Source organism: Macaca mulatta, chromosome 2 (assembly GCF_049350105.2).
Source record: "Macaca mulatta isolate MMU2019108-1 chromosome 2, T2T-MMU8v2.0, whole genome shotgun sequence".
Classification (NCBI taxonomy): domain Eukaryota; kingdom Metazoa; phylum Chordata; class Mammalia; order Primates; family Cercopithecidae; genus Macaca; species Macaca mulatta.
The window spans coordinates 124,427,753-124,446,690 of NC_133407.1; the positions used below are offsets into that span (position 1 = coordinate 124,427,753).

An 18,938-nucleotide genomic window follows, 5' to 3' on the forward strand; every position below is an offset into this window, starting at 1 on the left:
CATCTGAGAATATTTTGCCTTCCCCTTTATTCCTGGGGATATTTTCACGGGCTATAGGATACTGGCTTGACTGTTGATTGTTATTTGCATTCAGGTCTTTGAAAGCTTTAAGTTCCTGAGTCTCAACAGAAACTCAAAAATAATACATGTAGGAAGAGCTAAAAATATATACAATAAACTGGATCCTATTGAATTCCAGGCTACAAGAAACTCTGATTCTGGCAGAAAAAATAAACATGTGAAAAATAATTACAATAATGTGTGATAAGTGCAAAAATGCAGGTATGTACTTGTCATGATGCTGACACACAGAGAGAATCAGCACTGCTTGAGAGAATCAGTGGAAACTTCTCAGAGATATGTGAACCAGGTTCTGAAAGTTAGGTAGTAAAAGGAGTTCCCAGGTAGAAGGGGAACCCTGCACGAAAGCCCTGAAAAAAGCAGAAAAGATGGTACATTTGAGAATCTGTGAGACTGAATGCCTGGCTGAGGTATAGAACATCCATTGGACCAAGCAAGAGATGCAATAGAAAAGACAAGTAAGGGATGGATGCTGGGCTAGAGGGCCTTATCCTCTATTGAGGAGTAAACTTTATCCTGTGTACCACAAGGAGCTACCGAACAGAGGAAAATGGGAGTGTAATATTTAAAGCAATGATTGCTACTATAACACTCTTTTTAAGGTAGCTTTTCCATGAATTATTAACATTATCTTTAGTCTAATATGCATCAAAATTTAGTTTATAGACTGGTAGGATGCGTTAATGGCCAATAAAAGTAAAAGACTCAGCCAATTCCCTGCCTTCTACACTCCATTTTACACACACTCCATCCTGCCTGCCGAATGACTTCAGTGTCTCTCTGACCGGGGAGTGAAGCATCATGCAATGAGATAATGGCTAGATGGCAGCACATTCAGTGAAGTGCTTCAGCTTTCCTGTCGCTTCCGATTCCCTGGCATTTGTCACTGTCTGTCAAAACATTAACATTTCTTAATGTACATTTTGCATTATTTCCTAAATGAAAATTTTCCCGTGCCAGTGGCTGAGAAAAAAAAAAATATATATCAGATTTATGTACAGTATGTCAAGTTCACATTCTATGCCCCAGAAATGCCCAGTCCCCAAAGACCTCCAGGGATTGCTGCTCATTTGTCATCCCTCTCCCTCTCCCATTTATTATGCTGACCCTCTGCCCAGCCACATAGACCACCCCACCCCCTTAGAAGCATCTAGAGTTGGTTCTAGAAATGAAATGGAATGGATGGATTTCTGCATTTACATAACTGCTATCGCACTTCTGGTGAAAAGTAATTTCAGAAAAACACAGAAAAAATAAACAGAAGAATAAAAAGTGTCTATGTGATAACATAAGGGCTTATTTAACTACCTCTTTATTTCCTTTACAGTCCAACTATTTAAAAAAAAAATGCATGCCACCTTCATGCTGCCTCTTAGAGGGGACTTGATCTTGTTTAGACCCGGTGATGAGGGTCCTTCAGCTCCGTGAGGAGCTCTATAGCACTCAGTTCTCTTTTGAGGAAAGATATCTTCAGAGCCTAAAGGCCTTGAAAAAAATGACACATTTTTAAAAACAGAAAAATAAGCATGAACGTTGCCCATCAGAAATGAAGGTGTGAACTAGAATATAATAGACTGTGAGGAAGGAGCCAAAAATCCTCACCCAGATAGGCCAGGATATATGCAGATAGGGAGGAAATTGGGAGGCATTCCTTTGCTACTAAAGATGATTTTTCTTCTAATTTTCATGTCTTTCATGATGTATCTTTTGTTTTCTGTTTTCTCTCTATGACTGCTGTTCTAAAATAAGTGGGCCTTAGGAATATGAACTACAGTCCGCATGTTTGCCAGCCCCATATTCTGTGATGAACTTGACATGTGAATGAATCAATTCTGCAGAGGCGGAAAGTTATTCCCACAAAGTCCCCAATTTTCCTTGTGAGAAAGATCCCTACCTACCTGTAAACTTGTTAATTACATGTCAAAGGTTGTTATATCAAGGACAATAACACAAGCCAACCTGGGAATCTGCCTGTCTGAAATAGGTAAATAATGTCTGTGTTTATTTAGAATTGATTGTACACTTTCCTTCATTCTCTACATAGATTTTATTTTCTCTCCACATTCTTCTTGACATCTTTTTCTGTATTGCCTTGAGGGTTTTCTCATATAATTATGTGACAAATTATGCTCAAATAAGCAAGGAGACTGATGTTTTCTGTTAAAAACATATGGCCTATCAGTAATGAATGAATGTTTTGCCCATATCATGACATGACTTTATTGAAGGCACCATCTCATATATGCAGTGTGCAATGTGGTGTCTAACAGATTTGTGTAAAATGTCCAAAATTAAGCAAATGCAATTATATGAGTTAGTATCATCTTATCATGTACATTTTGCTTGATAATAGAAAAGCAAATGAAAAGTGTATTACCTCATTACAACAGTCTGTTTTTGATTTTTACTTTAGACTCTCTTCCTCTTTATTTTGCCCTCTTCTGTTTTGGGTCATTATTTTATCTGGAGAACCCAAAATCAATTCTTCATCTGTATGTACCACATGGATCTTTAGATTCTCTTACCAATCCAAAAGATTTCTGAATATTTAACTACCCTATTGTAAGTTGTCTTGTTTAGAAGAAATGAAATTTAAGATTGTGGCAGTAAAGGACAAGCTGTCAATCTGTTAAATAAATTCCTGTTGAAAATAATGGCATGCACTGTGTGTTAACATAATTTATTAGAACAATTAGAACGCATCCTTGTTGTCTTTTAATTAGATTATTCCCTGTTCTGGTAATTACACTAGACAAGGGAGAATGATAGTTTCGGGATTCTAAAATCATCTGTAGACTATGTGGAAAGAGAATAAATAATCAATAATGCTAATCTACCAGAACACTTAAATTCCCAGAAAGAGATCTTTTATCATGAGCAATCCTTTTATAATCAGCATTATTTCTCAATGTCTATGCTCATCTTGCTCAAAGTTGGAAAGTGAAGACACTGGACAAATAACAGATATTTATTTCACTGTCAGAAACCTGGTCGGGCTGGGCCACCTCTGGCCTCTAGTGGCTCAGACATTGCTTCAGTTCCTTGCAGAATGCCAACAAGTAACCGCAAATGAAGGATTTAAGATTCCATGCAGAGCAGCCTATCTAGCAGTCTGAATGCCTAACAGAAAGGATGCAGGGCTTTTAAGTTTTGGTCCTAGGTAAGGAATCATAAAGTTCCTCAATTTAAAAAAATATATTCAAATGGACAAAAATATCTTAGAACTGAGAAGGCTACTAAATATTAAAAAAAAAATGACTGTAACATTTCCACACATGAAGATGTTATTTGCAGAAATTAATGGGCAGGCTGTATGTCAGAAAAGTTTCTGGCTCTCAGGGATGGGCTGAGGCCTTTAGATGTGAGTTGAGCTACTATCTCTGTTTTTATGTTTTGAAGACCATAGGGAATTCCAGTGCTCCAAGGACGCGCCGAGGGCCTATAGAACTGTCATCAAGCATGTTAGGACATCCTAGAGAGTAGTTCCCAAAACTTCTAGGCTTCAGAATCTTGACAAAGTCATGGGTGGGCATATCCTGCCCTCACAGATAACCCTACAGTTGAGTAAAAGGATGCTGGAATGCACAGAATTGACACCAGTGAATCTGGAGTTCTCTGTAATAATGAGCAACACAAATATCTCACCAACTGTTGTCCGAGTCTGCCTTAGTCAATGTAAAGTCCTAATGAGACCATGTCTAGACAGTATTGATCTCCCACCAGAAAAAAAAAAAAGAACTCAGAGTGTGACTTCTTTTCTAGCTTAGCCCAAATGACACCCTAACACATGCTCTTTCATTCACACATTGCTAACACTTTTCATAACCTGAGATATTTTATCAACTAGGCAGCCAAGGACCCATAGGCTTCTTCTCAAGGTATATGTGGTATTTTTTATATTTAAAACATTTTTGATATTCAAATAGCAGATAAGAAAGTTACTTAAGCCTATTAAAGAACCTAGAGAAATTAAATGAGTTTATATATATATATATTTCCTTGCTAGGCAAAGGAGATAGGCCTTTAAAAAATGAAAGTCCACATAAGATGAAGGTGTGACCATTCAAGTTAATGTGGGCAAGATATCTAAAGGAGAAATCATTAGCTTAAGCTATCCAAAAGATATTACACATAGGTCTGTGGTTTAGGAGCAGAGGAGCACCCGTATTACTCTGCTGTCCATCCCAGCTGGGAAGACATGGTTCTCTATAGAAGTACCCCTCTCCAGACTGGTCAAATCTACCAGGCATCTTTCTGATATATCAGGTAGATATAATTTATCATAGATATACCAAAGATTTATTTGCATTTGAGTGACCTGTGGTGAGGCATTCCACAGCAGGCTGTGCATCAGGTCTGTCTGCAGAAAGTTAGGAAGAAAGGAATACGGTTTATAATTCACATAGGAATGGAGTCTAAAAACTCCCCAGGCAATGTGAAGGTGAGTTAGGACTGGGAACCACAAGCTAAAAAGGGGAACCAGAGAGAATTCCTTCTGACTTTGGGGCTGAAATGAAGCTGACTGGGGCATTCAGGTGGTTCCAGAGGATGGAACGTCTTATAAGACAGGTTTTTTTCTCATAAAAGAGAAGTGAAATAAGCACCTTATTACATTCCAACAACATTAAGACACAAATCTATCTTGTAGAAAAATGCTAAATAAAAACACAGCCAGAGAGAGACTTCCACCACTCTAAATAGTTATAATTGCCACCTAGAGACAAAATTATCATTTCTATGATCCCAACCAAAAGAGCCTTGCACCTCTTAGAAATACTTTGCCCTCTAAAGCAACCAGAACGTTCCTTCAGTCTATGTGTTCTGGTGCTGGATTTTGAACCTTTTGAGCATTTGCTCCCAAAGTGAAATTTAAAAGGCTAACAGCAGGGACACCTTTATAACTAGAAAACCTACCTATTGGTAGCACAGGCTGCTTCCCCAAGTGGACTGTATATAATTTCTTACAAGCATAGTAAAAATCCTATACTTGTTTGAAATGAAATGAAGGAAAACCTTTCATGAATTTCTTTTTCTCTGTGTGAATGAAAGACACAAGCACACCCTGATAAGCAAGAGAGAATGACACAGTGTTCATCCTTCTCTTCTTGTCCAAGGCAGGTAACTAACTATAGGAGAGCTCTGGGTAGAGTACATGATTGTTGCATATTTCTAAGAAATCAAGTTAATTTACAGGCTACCTCAATCCTGAAACACTAGGGTTAAGGCAAGTATGCATGTATGTATTTCTGGTCATCAAGAGGGAGAAATAGCAGTGAAAAATAGAGCTTGGATATATATCTTAAAGACATGCCACTGATTTCAAAATAGGGCAAGAGCACTTATGATTTAATATAATTTTGTTGGAAAACGTTAACTCTCTCCAATGAAATACAGAGCTTAGCAAATACCTTGCAAATAATACAAAGGCATACTATAGTGTTTAGTAGAATCTTATTCACCCATTCTGATTTGGCCAAAAGTTAAATGAGACAAACAGGAGAAAAGTTTATTGATTAGGTAACTGATTAAAATTTTGATGAAAAGCAGAAGTAGTAAGTCCCAGAAATAAGAAATAAATCATGTATATCAACAAAGAGGAATGAAGGCATTTTATGCAATCCTGGGGAATAGATTTTCTTAGGTATTTCATAAAATCATTGACTCTAGGGCAGGAAAAAACCCGACACACATAAATCCACAACATTCTTTTTCCTGCCTCCACAGTTGTAAAGGCCCAATGATAAAACCTGTTTCCTAAGACTTCCCCAAAATGTGATTCAACACATTTTCTATTTTTAAAAAAACTTTTCTGTCATTTAATGTCATGTGATAATTTTCCCCATTGACTAACCAAATATGCTTCAGTATTATATAAATCAATTCTTTCTTAATGCCACAAGTGAAAATGCAAAGATAGCTAATGGTTTTCTTCTCATAAAAATCACACTTTGGCTTTTTCCTTTCATATATAATTAATCATATTTGTGACTATCTTCCAAACTTAGTTGAAATTTTTCTGAATCCTTTTAAAATCAGTACAAGAACTAGAAATGTCTGTACAGGTTTAATATGAAATAAAGAAAATGTTTTTCATTTTCTTGATTTATGTCTCAATTCAGCTTGCTCTTCATTAGTGCTACATAGCTGCCTTATTATTCGTCGTCCGCTATGACCCCCTGATCATTTTCCCTGAGGGTGCATATTTGTTCACTAGCTATGTTACAATCGTGTGATCTGCTGGATTTTTTCTGCTTAGATTTGTTCTAAATTAATAAATCCCATCATTTTTGGCTTCTACTACTTCTATTTATTAAATTCATTCTGCATATGAAGTTTATTCTCAAAGGAATTCATAATTCTTTACTCCAAGCTTGGTTCTAACAATGAATTTAATAAGAATTGTATTTAATCAATATTTAAATAAATTAAGGGCAAATTTTGTTAAAATGTTAGTGTTCCAAGCTTTCCATTTCCCCACAAATTTATTTTTTTAGGCTTTTCCCTTCATCCACTTTCAAAAAAAAAAAAAAAAAAAAAAGATTTTTTTAAGAAAGGTAGGCGTAAACAAAAAAAAAAAAATTAAGGCTGTAGACTTAATAGAACTACCATAGCTATTTAAGGGTAAACGATTGAGAGAGAGAAAGAGAGAGTGCCTGGCTTCTGAGCAGATTGCAGAGAGAAAGATCACCAGGAAGAAGAAAGATAACAGGCAATTTTAAGGACAGTTGCTATGTGTAATGCATAAAATAATTTTCAAAATTCTTGGAGAGGTAAAAGTAAAATTTAGAATTATTTTTTAATTATTTCACTTGTGAGGCTATCTTAAGATTGAACCACAGGGGGCCCCAGGATTTATTTAGGTTATACAAATATCCTCCAGTTCTGATGCTGCTTCTTTTATATGTAGACTTCAGTTACCTTTACATGTCATAAACACACTCACACCAGAAACAAACTTGATCATCCCATAAATTTTCAAGAGCTCTCAGCCTGCTGTAAATGAAATTTCACCATTAACTCACAGGTCGATGTCTGGGACAACCTCAAAGACTACTTGAGTAATTAATACATTTATATGAAAATATTGCAGTGAAAATGTCTGTCAGTGTCAAATACATAAAAGATGCACTAAAAGGTAATGGCTGATACATAGTAATGCAGTTTTAAACCATTGGCAACATACCTAAACAAAGGTATAAGAGAAATGTAAAAGAACTGTAACTTGTATGATAAGCCTCTTGCATAAGATTATTAAGAAAGTCATAAGCACTTATGGCTTTATTACTTTTCTATACAGATAGATTGCCCAGAAAAATGTGGACGTAACCTCAACTGGAATCTGAGGGCTCTGCATGTCTTTTCCAGTTGAGCTACATTGTTAGAGAGTAACATGACATAATATGGCATGCCCTATTCTTAAGGGAATACATAAAATTTTAAAACCTGACGCTAAATTGAAAGGTTATCACCCTTCTGCCTAATGTGTTATATATTTGTAAATGATGCATGTCTCTAAAAAAGATGTACCACAAGGCAAGAGCAAGTGTGAAAGAATAAGAGAGAACAGAGGAGTTAGAAACACATTTACGTATGTTGCAAACAAAAACTTCAAGACATTTCCAGGGATCTAAATAACCCATACACAAATATAGCAAAGTCATATCCTAAGGGAGAGAATTTGAGTTCTAAAGCTGGAGCCTAAGGCAAATGTTGCATATAGTCAAACTTACCATTGAAGATCACTTTAATTACCTGTGGGGTGCAAGCTACATTGCTTTGTGTATTCAAGACTGACAGTGAATATTTGAGAAAAACAGCTGAGTTAGAATAAAGAAGGAAACAAAGAAAAGTCCACCTACAGATATTTGGGTATTCAAACAACCTCTTCTTTAAGAAACTAGCAAATCTCCATCTCTGAGTTTTTATCAGGTAGCTGATGAAGTGTAAAGCTGTAAACCCTCCAACAGGGCTTATTCCACTGTTTTAATATTCACATTTCATAACTTTAACATATGCATTAATGGATGTATTTGTCATTGTTAAGATTAAATAAGATAATCTTTTTTTTTTTTTTTTTGAGATGGAATCTTGCTCTGTCACCCAGCCTGGAGTGCAGTGGCATGATCTCAGCTCACTGCAACCTCTGCCTCCCAGGTTCAAGCAATTCTCCTGCCTCAGCCTCCCGAGTAGCTGAGATTACAGGTACGCACCACAAGGCCCAGCTAATTTTTGTATTTTTAGTAGAAACGAGGTTTCACCATTTTGACCAGGCTGGTCTCAAACTCCTGACCTCAGAGGATCCACCCACCTCAGCCTCCCAAAGTGCTAGGATTAAAGGCGTGAGCCAAGGAGCCCGGACGATAATCTTATTTAATAGGCAAAAGCATCATCCACAGGGTCTAGTCCAGAGCAGATACTCAATAGTGCGCTACATTTTAATCTAACTCTTGTTTCATCAGACCCACAAACACACTGCTCTTTAAAATCCTGTAGAGAAGAATATGACAAGCTGCACCTTTTCTTTCCAAGCTGACATTTCCAGTTAGGGTACCTCTGAACAGCTCTTGCTTGCACATTTTAGGCATGGTGAAGATCTACACCTGGTGCTCGGTCCTAAGTGGGCATATGGTGAATCCACTGCATACAGAAGCACTTCTTATGCTTGGATCACATTTTAGAAGATTGGACCCCTGATTGGGACTACCCTTTCCAAAGCCTTAACAGCACATCAGGTTCAAATCACAGGGCTATCAAATGAGGAAAGGCCTTTCTTTTCCAAAAAAAAAAAAAAGCATCCCTATCAACTCTACCAGGAAAGAACATAAACTCATGTTATCCATTCATTCTTATCTTGGAAAATACATCCACAAGCCCCTTTTACTGACACTTACAGTAGGATGCCACAAAAATTCAGAAACTGGAATTCTTTTCCATCCCTTCTCCTTTCCTTCCTCCCTTTCTTTTTTTCTTCTTCTTTACCTTGAAATTTCTGCCTATGGTAGAACCACTGGAAGAAGGAAAGTCAAACGAATTTTCCTATTAGTCGACATTTCTGTGATACACTCATTTTTTTTGGTCCCCACATGAACTCCCTCCAGGGTATTCCTTTATGGGAATAAAATATGCCAAATGAAATACAGAACTCGAGGCACAATTTTATCCTTGACATATGTAGAGAGAACATTTTACTCCTGGATTTATGGTGTAATGCAACTGAGCCACTTTCTTTTCCTCTTTCCCCTAGTTTTCACTTCCTACTTATTGCTGCACACCATCACAAATTTATGGAGTACCAATGGCTGTGGCCTCTAGGTAGCTCCCAAATGATCGAATCCAGACATCATTGTCTCCAGTTCCCCTTTGGCATTAGTCTATTTTCCATCCCTCTTCCTTTATTGAAATCCGCTTCCAATTATTTTTCATAAGATGGTTCAGCTTTCTTTTCTTCCCTTTAAGTTGAATCTCTTTTATTTCTACCTTTCATTTTTATGCCCTCCTGGGCCTTAAGCACAGTTCCTCTACATTTACAGGGGTTTTCATTTAGAAACTCTTGAGAACTTTACTATCAAACTGTACTTTCTAAGATAATTTTTTTTGCAATTTTAACTAAAAGGAGATTTTTCGACTTTTGGAATGCCAGGGCTCCAGGTCTCAGATCTCAGCTATAACTTTTATCACTTTGCAAGATGATGACTAGAGTTACAGCACATTCTTTCAACCCATGCCAAACACTTCAAAGATGGCCACCCTTAAACCCCTGAAGATTTCAACTCAGTGTTTTCAGAAAATTGGAGGTCCAGGCTTTGGAGTCAGACAGACATGGGTTCAAATGCAGCCTCTGGCACTTAATTTGAATACAACCTAGAGTAAGTCATTTAACCTTCCTGAGCTTTGATTTCCTTGTCTGAAAAATGAGACTATAGATACTTACCTCACCATATTGTTATAAAGATGAAATGAGATAATCTTTGTAAAATACATACAATGTCTAGCAAGTGGTAAGCATTCAAATTGGTAGCTATTTTTTATTGTTATGAGTTAAAATTTTGTATATAATGAATTTTTTTTTCAAGAAAGGTCACCAAGCTGACCTTAAGTAGATGTTACTCCCAAATACCATCCAGTTCCATGTCTACATACTTGAGAAGTTACTAAACACTTTGAAATTGAAAACTAGTGACAAACATAGCTTTGAAACCAAAGGAATAGGTAATCAGTTATGAATTTGGATATAACATTAAGAGCCTCTATTCTCAGAAAATACATTCCTTTTAAAATATATTTACTATAGTTGCCTGTGGAGACTGAATATTTTTATTATTAGTTGCAAAACCGTCTACTGAAAGGGAAAACCATGTAATTATAACCAGATTTTCACATGTTAATCTTTTATATAAGAGAAGAACAAGAAGTAGATATTTGGTAAGAGACTGGGAAGAAGGGGAAGAGAAGGGAGAGAGGGAGAGACAGAGAATGAGAATGAAATCAAAGAAACTTGACAAGGAATACTATTTGGCTTTTGGCCCTTCCATGTACCAATGTAGATGTGTGATTATACCATTTAGGATTGTTGTCAATTCTTTCCATAGGAACAGACTGAACAATGGGACATCTACCTCGCAACACAAAGAGAATAAAATTGTCGTTTCCTTAAAGGACTTTTATTAATACAAAAATGAAATATATATATGTGTGTATATATATATATATATATATATATATATGTATGTTATGATTTCAAAAACAAAGCCAAATATCTAAGTAAAACCATGAAAATAATTAGGTCTAATCCAATGGAGTAAGGTTTTTACTTTGGAAGATAAGTAAATTCTTTCAGAGCATGAGAATGAAAAATTGATTGATTCTGATCTCTAAAAAGAGCAGTCTGATTTACTTTGGTATCAAATGGACCTGCTTCTAAATGCCATTTCTGCCATTTACCTGTTGGGCAAATTTCTTATCTATGTGTTTGGAGTCTTCACCCTTAAAATAGGTATGAAAATAGGTAGAAAATAAGCTTGCCATGCTTTCTCTCCCTCTCCCTATATCCCATGTCTCTCCAAGGAGCAATTCCTAATGCAATTGGCCAAATTCAAGCATATTCAGTCTTATTTACTAAGTGGCAGGGTCACTATACAATAAAGGTTCCTTCCCCTACTTCTACTTCTTCTCTTCTAAACTGAAAAAACTCTGATCCCTCAGGTCAGGCTATTTCCTTCCCTCTCTCCTGCCTTCTTTCCAGCTTGAGGTAATAGCATCCACGAGCCAAGGCAATGTCAGGGATTCTTGTTTTTATCCCAATACTTTCATTCTTCCCCATCGCCTCACAGGCCCCCATTCAGAATTCTTAAGCATGCTATTTGTTTGAGGGGGCATTTAGAAAGTCCCATTTAAGACCTCTGCCAGCTCTAATGTTATCTCTTCAGAGAGGCCTTCCCTGACCATCCAATCTAAAGTACCTACCTTTATCAGTGTTCTACACTGGAAGGTATTGGGCACGGGTGCAACTAATAAGAAAGTGAGTGGTACTTTGTTCCCATTTCCATGTTAGGGTCTTTATGCCTGCACTTCTCTCTTTCTCTCTTCTCTCTCTCTTATGCTCTGCATCTTTAAATCACTAAGGTCTCAGCTTTAATGTTATCTCTTCAGAGAGGCCTCCCCTGACCATCCAGTCTAAAGCAGCTTCCTTATTCCTATCAACTCACTCCATTACATTTATCTTTTATTTTGTTAATAACTCTCATTGCATCCCATTACTTTCTTCTATATTTGCTTGTAGCCCATCCCTACCTCCTTTCCAAACACACTTATCAAAACACCATGAAGACAAAAAGGTATTGGTGCTCACCACTTGTTTATCCAGAGCCAGATGCCTGTCCAAAGTAGATGCACATCTGCCAAGTCCTATGCCCAACCAGGTCCAATGAATTCCTTTAGAAAGCTCTTCTTCTCAGCTGACCCAGAACACCAGCTGCTATACTGGTGTATAGGCTTTCACACTTTCAGACAAGGTGTCTTTATCTTATAAACTTATTTTCTCTAAGCAGAATTTATATAACCTACTCATTATTTTGAATAGGATCTTATTCAGTATACCTTATTGGTATTTTTCAGTAAACCCTGGTATAAGGCGCACAGCTAAGTGAATGCCCCCACATACCTGCAAGAGAGTGGCTAGATGCCTTTCTTACCCACAGGGATGGTTTCAAAGAAACCCTTTACACTCATTCCCATATACACACATACACAAAGGAAAGCTCATGTTTGCATTCCAGATCATCTCCAGGAGGAGGGAGGAGAACTACTCTTTTAAAAGAGCAAACCTAAAATTATAATGCTCTTGAAAACATTGGCAGTTAACATTTACTGTGAAGAAAGCCACAAACCCAGACCAAAGATAGCTGAGTGGCATCTTAAATTGAAGATAGTTTTTAAGTCAGAGCTTAGAAAGTCTCTTGAAAATCTATTTAATTCCCCCACAGAATAAAATATGGTACAGCTTCTCAGGAGGTCCGGTAGAGGCTTTCCTCTAGCATTAGAACAGATCCTTCTTTGATCAAGGATTAGATGAAGTCATTGGTGTGAATTTACTAGGCATATATTTTTTCATGTATAACAGAATATGTCAACACTGGAATCACACTCAGCACTAAGATGCACACACTAAGAGGTTCAGGAAAATGAGAATGACTCCCAGCTTCCATCTCACATTTACTAAGAGGCATATATTCATTGAAGGGACTGTCTAACAGAATGGCCTATATTATTTAAATCAGTACTTCCTACTCTCACTTTTTTGGCCAATTCTGTGTGATTAAATTGGCAAAAGTTCAATGTACACAAGATGCAACTCAATTATATTTAAGATCACTCATTTATGTCATAACGTCTTTCTCAATAAACAAAAGATGCCAGTCCTACAGAACTGTATCATTTCACATAGACCTCATTAAAGCAGTCTATCAACAATATAGACAGATTATTATATTCAGGAAAGTTCCCTCAAGAATCACCTTAGAAGTTGAATTTTAAAAAACAAAATGAAACAAGCAAACAAGCCAATACTGAGTCTTTCTATGGTATAGTTAAACTTAAAATATTTTATACATATTTTTTGGAAGTGGCCTTGATATAAATCCCAAGAAAAGGAAAAAAGCAAAGTACACATTTCTGTAAGTGTAGTGATGATTAATTTTATGTATCAACAACTTGACTGGGCCATGGGGTGCCCAGATATTTGGTCAAACTTTATTCTGAGTGTGGCTGTAAGGGTGCTTTGCACACATTTTTAATATTTAAATCAATAGATGTAGTAAAGCAGATTGCCCTCCCTAATGTGGGTGGACTTCATCCAATCAGTGGAAGGTCTGATTAAGACAAAAAAATGCTGACCCTCATGCAAGAAAAAGCAAACTCCTCTTACCTGATAGTCATCAGCTGGGACACTGGTTGTGTCCTGCCTTTGGACTCTAACTGAAACACTGGCTCTTCCCGGGACCCAAGCCTGTTGACCACTGGACAGAAACTACACCAATGGGTCTCCTGGGTCTCTAGCTTGCCAATGCCAGATCTGGGGACTTGTCAGCCTCCATAGTCACACGAGCCAACTTCTCATAATAAATTCTCTTTCTATACATATGGATACACACATCCTACTGATTCTGTTTCTCTGGAGAATCCTGACTAATACAAGCATTAAACCCAAATCAAAACCAAATACAAGTATTAAACCCAAACCTAAATCCAAAGATGAACAATTTTCTTCATCAGGTTAATCCAACTGCATGACGCTTTATGAAGATGTAATATTTTTTTCATGAGCTGCCATATGTCATTGCATCACTCATTCTAGAACTCTTTTAGGCACTTAAAACTTTGTTTATTATATTAAAATTTAATGTATCAAGAAAGGATATAATGAGACTAAACCAAAAAGAGTAGTTAGTAATGCCAAATATAAGGCAGTCTTGAAATAAAGAAATATTCCACTGTAATCTCAGTAGTTTTGGAGGCCAAAGCAGGAATGCTGCTTGAGGCCAGGAGTTTGAGATAAGCCTGAGCAGCATAGTGAGACCCTATGCCCTAAAAATCAAATTTTTTCAAAAAAGAAATATTCCATTTTTTCAATAAAAATATTAAATTTCAAAAGGCAGAATGGCCAGCTTATACATATAAACATGTAGGGATACGAAAAATGTAGCCAAATATCTACCTATACTTTTTATTTCATTAATTTAATTGGATGTTTAAAAACATGCACTTTACTCAAATTCTTATGTGAGCATCTCAACACATGCTTTCTTCAAACTCTGATGTGAGCATCTCCACCATATAAGAGCCTCCTTTTTAGTCCTCCAACTGAGTTTTCTTCCTTTGGTTCAAGACAGGACACTCCTTGAATCATATATGATGGTGTTTCTGAAAGTTGTCTCTAAAGGCACAAGTACCTATTTATATAATATTAGCAGCTTTTTCTTCTAAATAAAAATATTTATTTGAACAGGTATATATTTTGATGTCTACGATGTATCTGTCTCTTGTATTGCTTTTTAAATAGATTTTCAAAATCGCTGTTTGGAACAACATCCGATACTTGGAATTGTGAATGATTCCAGGCCCTGGAATCATGACTAACTGTTTGATGTCCTTGCTCCTCTTTTATGGATCCTAGCAGAAGACCTTCATGAGCACCCAAAGCAAACCTTGGGTGAAGCCACTTCAGCCCATTGTGACTTCGTAAAGCAGTACTTGAAAGGACTCAAATATAAAGCAAGGTCATCTCTTCTGAGGGATAATAAATTCAGGGGAAAGCAAACCTCACCTTTGTATTTGAGGATATGTGGTGTATTTTAGGGCATTTCTGCCTTTAAGATAAAGTGCCAGCTGACTTCATGGCAGTTGTGATCTCTGCTTCATCTTTTATCTAATGATCCATTAGTAAACCTGCAAATCCTGAAAGAAACATAAGTACTCTTTCTTTGCAGTGTAATCACCAACAATAAAGACTTATTTTTTGCATTAACATTCAACTGCAATGTATTTAAATGTTCCACATACAGAAAAACACCTGAGTTTTCCCAATATCTGTTAAACATTGTCCCTTTGGTGTCCTTAGTAACACTGCAAAGATGTCTCCATGTAAAACTTAATTTGAGTTCTGATTACCTTACTGTGAAAAACCATAAACACCAAACAAAAGTAAGCATAATATCCAAATACCTAAAAAATAATACCCAGGTTGAAGGAAGTGTAGACACTCAGATTCACCAGTGGGACTGGAATGTAAACTTCTCATTTTTGATTCCTCCAAATCATCTGGCCACCTGGGTATCATATCCTACAAGCATGTAGTAACACTGATAGAGTAAGCTCAAATGTTCCAACACCAGGACATTTCAAGGCCACATCAGACCAACTATATTTTTCACTTCCTCTCTTTCCCTAACTTTTCTCATACAAAGCTTCTTATATTTCCTTTGGCACTTAGTAATACTTACATGCATCTTCACTGTCTTATTCGGTGTTTCTAGGTTTGGAAAGTAGATCACTTGGGATTGTTTTCAGCTGCATTAATTGCAATCTAGCTAACCAACAGCCCAACAGTGATTTAAACACAGAAAGCTTTCTTTTCTGGATATGCATGTGTGCGTGTTTTGTTTTGTTTTTCGTGCAACAAGATGTCTGAAGGTATAATCTGACACTGAACTGGTATCTCATGGTGTCATGAATGCTCCAGGCTTCTTCTATTTTTTTTTTTTTTTCTCTGCTGTCTTTCAGTGAGGGTTTCACTTTTGTTGTCATAGATGGCTACTGGATCTCCAAGTTTGACACACTCTCCCTAGGCAAGAAGAGGGGAAAGGCAAAGGGGAAAGAGGATGCCAGCCAAGTCAGTCCCTTTCTAAAAGCTTTCCAGAAAGTTCCATCCAGTGACTTCCACATACATCTGCCCAGCAACAAATGGATCACACAGTCTTTCCTAACTGTAAGAGAGTGTAGGAAGCTGGATATGAGCTGAGCATTGCTGCTCCAAACAAAATAAGATTTCTGTTAGGAAAGAATGGATAGAAAGTGGATCTTAGGAAGGGAACAACCAATGCCTGCCAAACACAAGTATCTGTGGTGAGCAGACATGGCTAAGTGCCTCTACATATCTAGGGAGGTTCAGGGAATTACTCAAGATCACTTCTGTGCCAGGGAACTAGGGAGTCAGTCATCTCATTTGCTTTCATTTCCTCATCTCTGAAATTTCCTACTATAGTATTCCTCTTATACCATCATTTAGAACTGTTATGGTTTTCTGTTCTTAATCCAAATGTGACAAAATGTATTCTCCTTCTTCTCTGATAACAAAACCCAAATTCTGATGGGAAGTGTGTGCTTAGCCTTGGATAATGAATAATGACTGGTCTAAGCCAATCACAGCAATGCTATTTTCTTTTGCCATTGATTGGTATTCAGTAGAAGGCATGTGACCTAGATCTAACCAATGAGCGGAAATACACTGGGGGGCTCATAAAAGATTTTCACCTTTGGTAAAAAGTCATAGTTGCAAGAGGAGAAAGCCTTTTCTTCATATGCCTCTTCTTTCCTGTTTTAGACGCTGTCATACTAACACTTTGTGCTTAGAGCTGTAGAAGCCGTCTCATGACCATGAGGCAATAGCCAAAAGAGGAAAGAGCTTGAATATGAAAGACACTGGGTCCTTTATGACACCACTGAGTTGCCAAACTAACCCTGAGATCCTCTACCTCCTGTTTTCTCATAGTAATAAATACCCCTATGATTTCAGCACTATCACTTTAATTTTCCGATACAGGCAGCTGAAAGCATTCAGAACTCACATGCTATCTTAACATCATCTTCCATGTGTTATGGGCCAAGAGTATGTTCAAGAGAAACTACAAAACTACATTCATTGTTGTATCCCTGTGGCACTCCCTTAGAGTTCTAGTGTTCTGTAGTGTACTTTCCACAGCCTAGAAGGATATATGTTTCCCTCTCTCCAGCCCTAAGGAACTCTTAATTTAAGACTGACAAGATGAATGAGTTAGAATGAGGGTGAATCCAATCCAAAAGAAGTAACAACAAGCAAGAAAAGCAAAGAACCTTGTAAACACCCATGTTATGAAGTGTGAGAGTGTAAGCTTAAGGAGGCTTTTATTTTGGGGTGAGATGCATCACCCCTGTCTGAATGAGAGAAATTAAGTTGTAATTATGATGGTGTTTCAGTTAAAGTATTTGATGTGGAGGACAAGGAGACCATTCCCAACACGTTATTTAGCAAAGAATATGGAGGAGAGGCAGAAGACTGTGATGGAAAATGTTCAGAGGCCATCAACCAAAATGGTAACGCATTCGAGGCAGATAAATGTGCTTCTTGCTAGACAGAGGTGGGGTGAGCCCTGACATACGTCTTCAAAATTGCAAAAGGCACAGATTTGGGGGGAAAGGGGGGTGGATTCACCAAATCTCAGAATAGCAGAATGGCAATAACCTTAATGCAAGGCTTCCAGTCTTCCTCAGTTTAACTCCTTTTGCATACTGCAGCCAAAGAGATTTTTTTTTTAAATGAAGATCACTCAGACTGTGTCCTCTTCCTCTTAATCTCCCCAAAGGAAGAAAAAAACAATCATCAATGGCAAAGGTCAGTTGTAGTGAAGCAACACCAAGAACCAGCTTCCTGCTCAGGAGAGAACATTGCATATCTTCCTGTGGTTTCCATGCTCTACACACTTGGGGAAACTCCTTTAAGTAATGAACCACAGAAATGACCCCTGAAAGTATAGTCTTCAAAGTGATCTTTTAAAGATTCAAATATTTCCTGTTCCCCCACTGCCCAGAGATCTTCAGTGGCTCACTACTGCTTCCATGATAAGATCCTAAAACCTTGTCACAATCCACAAGGCCTTCATCGTCCGCCCCTGCCTGCCTCACTGTCTTTATCTCCCACTACACTCTGCCTTCTCTATGCTCCCACCTGCCATCTTCTTTCAGGGCCTGGACCCTAATGTACTCTCTGAGGCCTCAAAACCATGTCACATCCTGGACTTCCTCTTCACTGGTCTAATGCCTACTCATACTTGGCTTCTGAGATTATACTTCACTCCATGTGGAGATTATCCTCAACCATGCTCCACTCCAAAATCAGGTTACCTTCCCAATGTGATATACTTGCCTTAGCACTCTGCTTCCTTTTTTATAATACTCATCACACTTGTGATTGACTGACTCTCTTCTCCTTTACATTGTAAGATCCATAAAGGCAAGGACCATATCTGTCTCTTTCTGATGTATAATAAGCCTCAATATACATACAATTAATGGTCAGGTATAATTTACCATTGTGTAGATGCCATCTTGGGAGGGGGGGCTTCTGATAGTTCAAGGGCATGTATGAAAAACAGACTCATGGTAAAATAATAAGAATATAAAAAAGTTACTCAGAGTGGTTTAATGGCTGGGAATATACCTTTTACTATTTTACTTAGACATCAATGGAAAATTAGTGTCCTCCCTATCATGTTCCATGATTTTGTACAATTGAGTTTAGAGCACAAGCTAAGGTATCAGACAGCATTTGACAGCCCAGCTTCACTACTTATCAGCTGTGTGAGTTGACATAATCCCTCTAATCCCTATAAACCTTAGTTTCCTCATATTTAAAATGGGGATAATGACAAAAGCTTTTCAATAAGGGTTTGTGAGGATTAAATGAGATAATACATAGAAACCTTTCATCCCAGTGTTTGCCACAGAGTTAGCATGCAATAAATGTTAGCAAGAGTTCTTTATTGTTCTGCCCATCAACATCTGAGGCAGAATATAAATACAACTGGTGCTGGTGCTGGGCCTGGTGG

The 18,938-nt window shown here is 37.4% G+C and overlaps 1 protein-coding gene and 1 non-coding gene across 19 annotated transcripts in view; both read right to left on the reverse strand.

The window, feature by feature from the left end:
- Positions 1–18,938, reverse strand: part of FHIT (fragile histidine triad diadenosine triphosphatase) — a 1,490,910-nt gene that overhangs the window by 1,102,605 nt on the left and 369,367 nt on the right. The window lies entirely within an intron of this gene.
- LOC114676660 (small nucleolar RNA U3) lies at positions 17,656–17,871 on the reverse strand. Its single transcript, XR_003727699.2, has one exon. It is a non-coding gene; the product is annotated as a small nucleolar RNA U3 (small nucleolar RNA).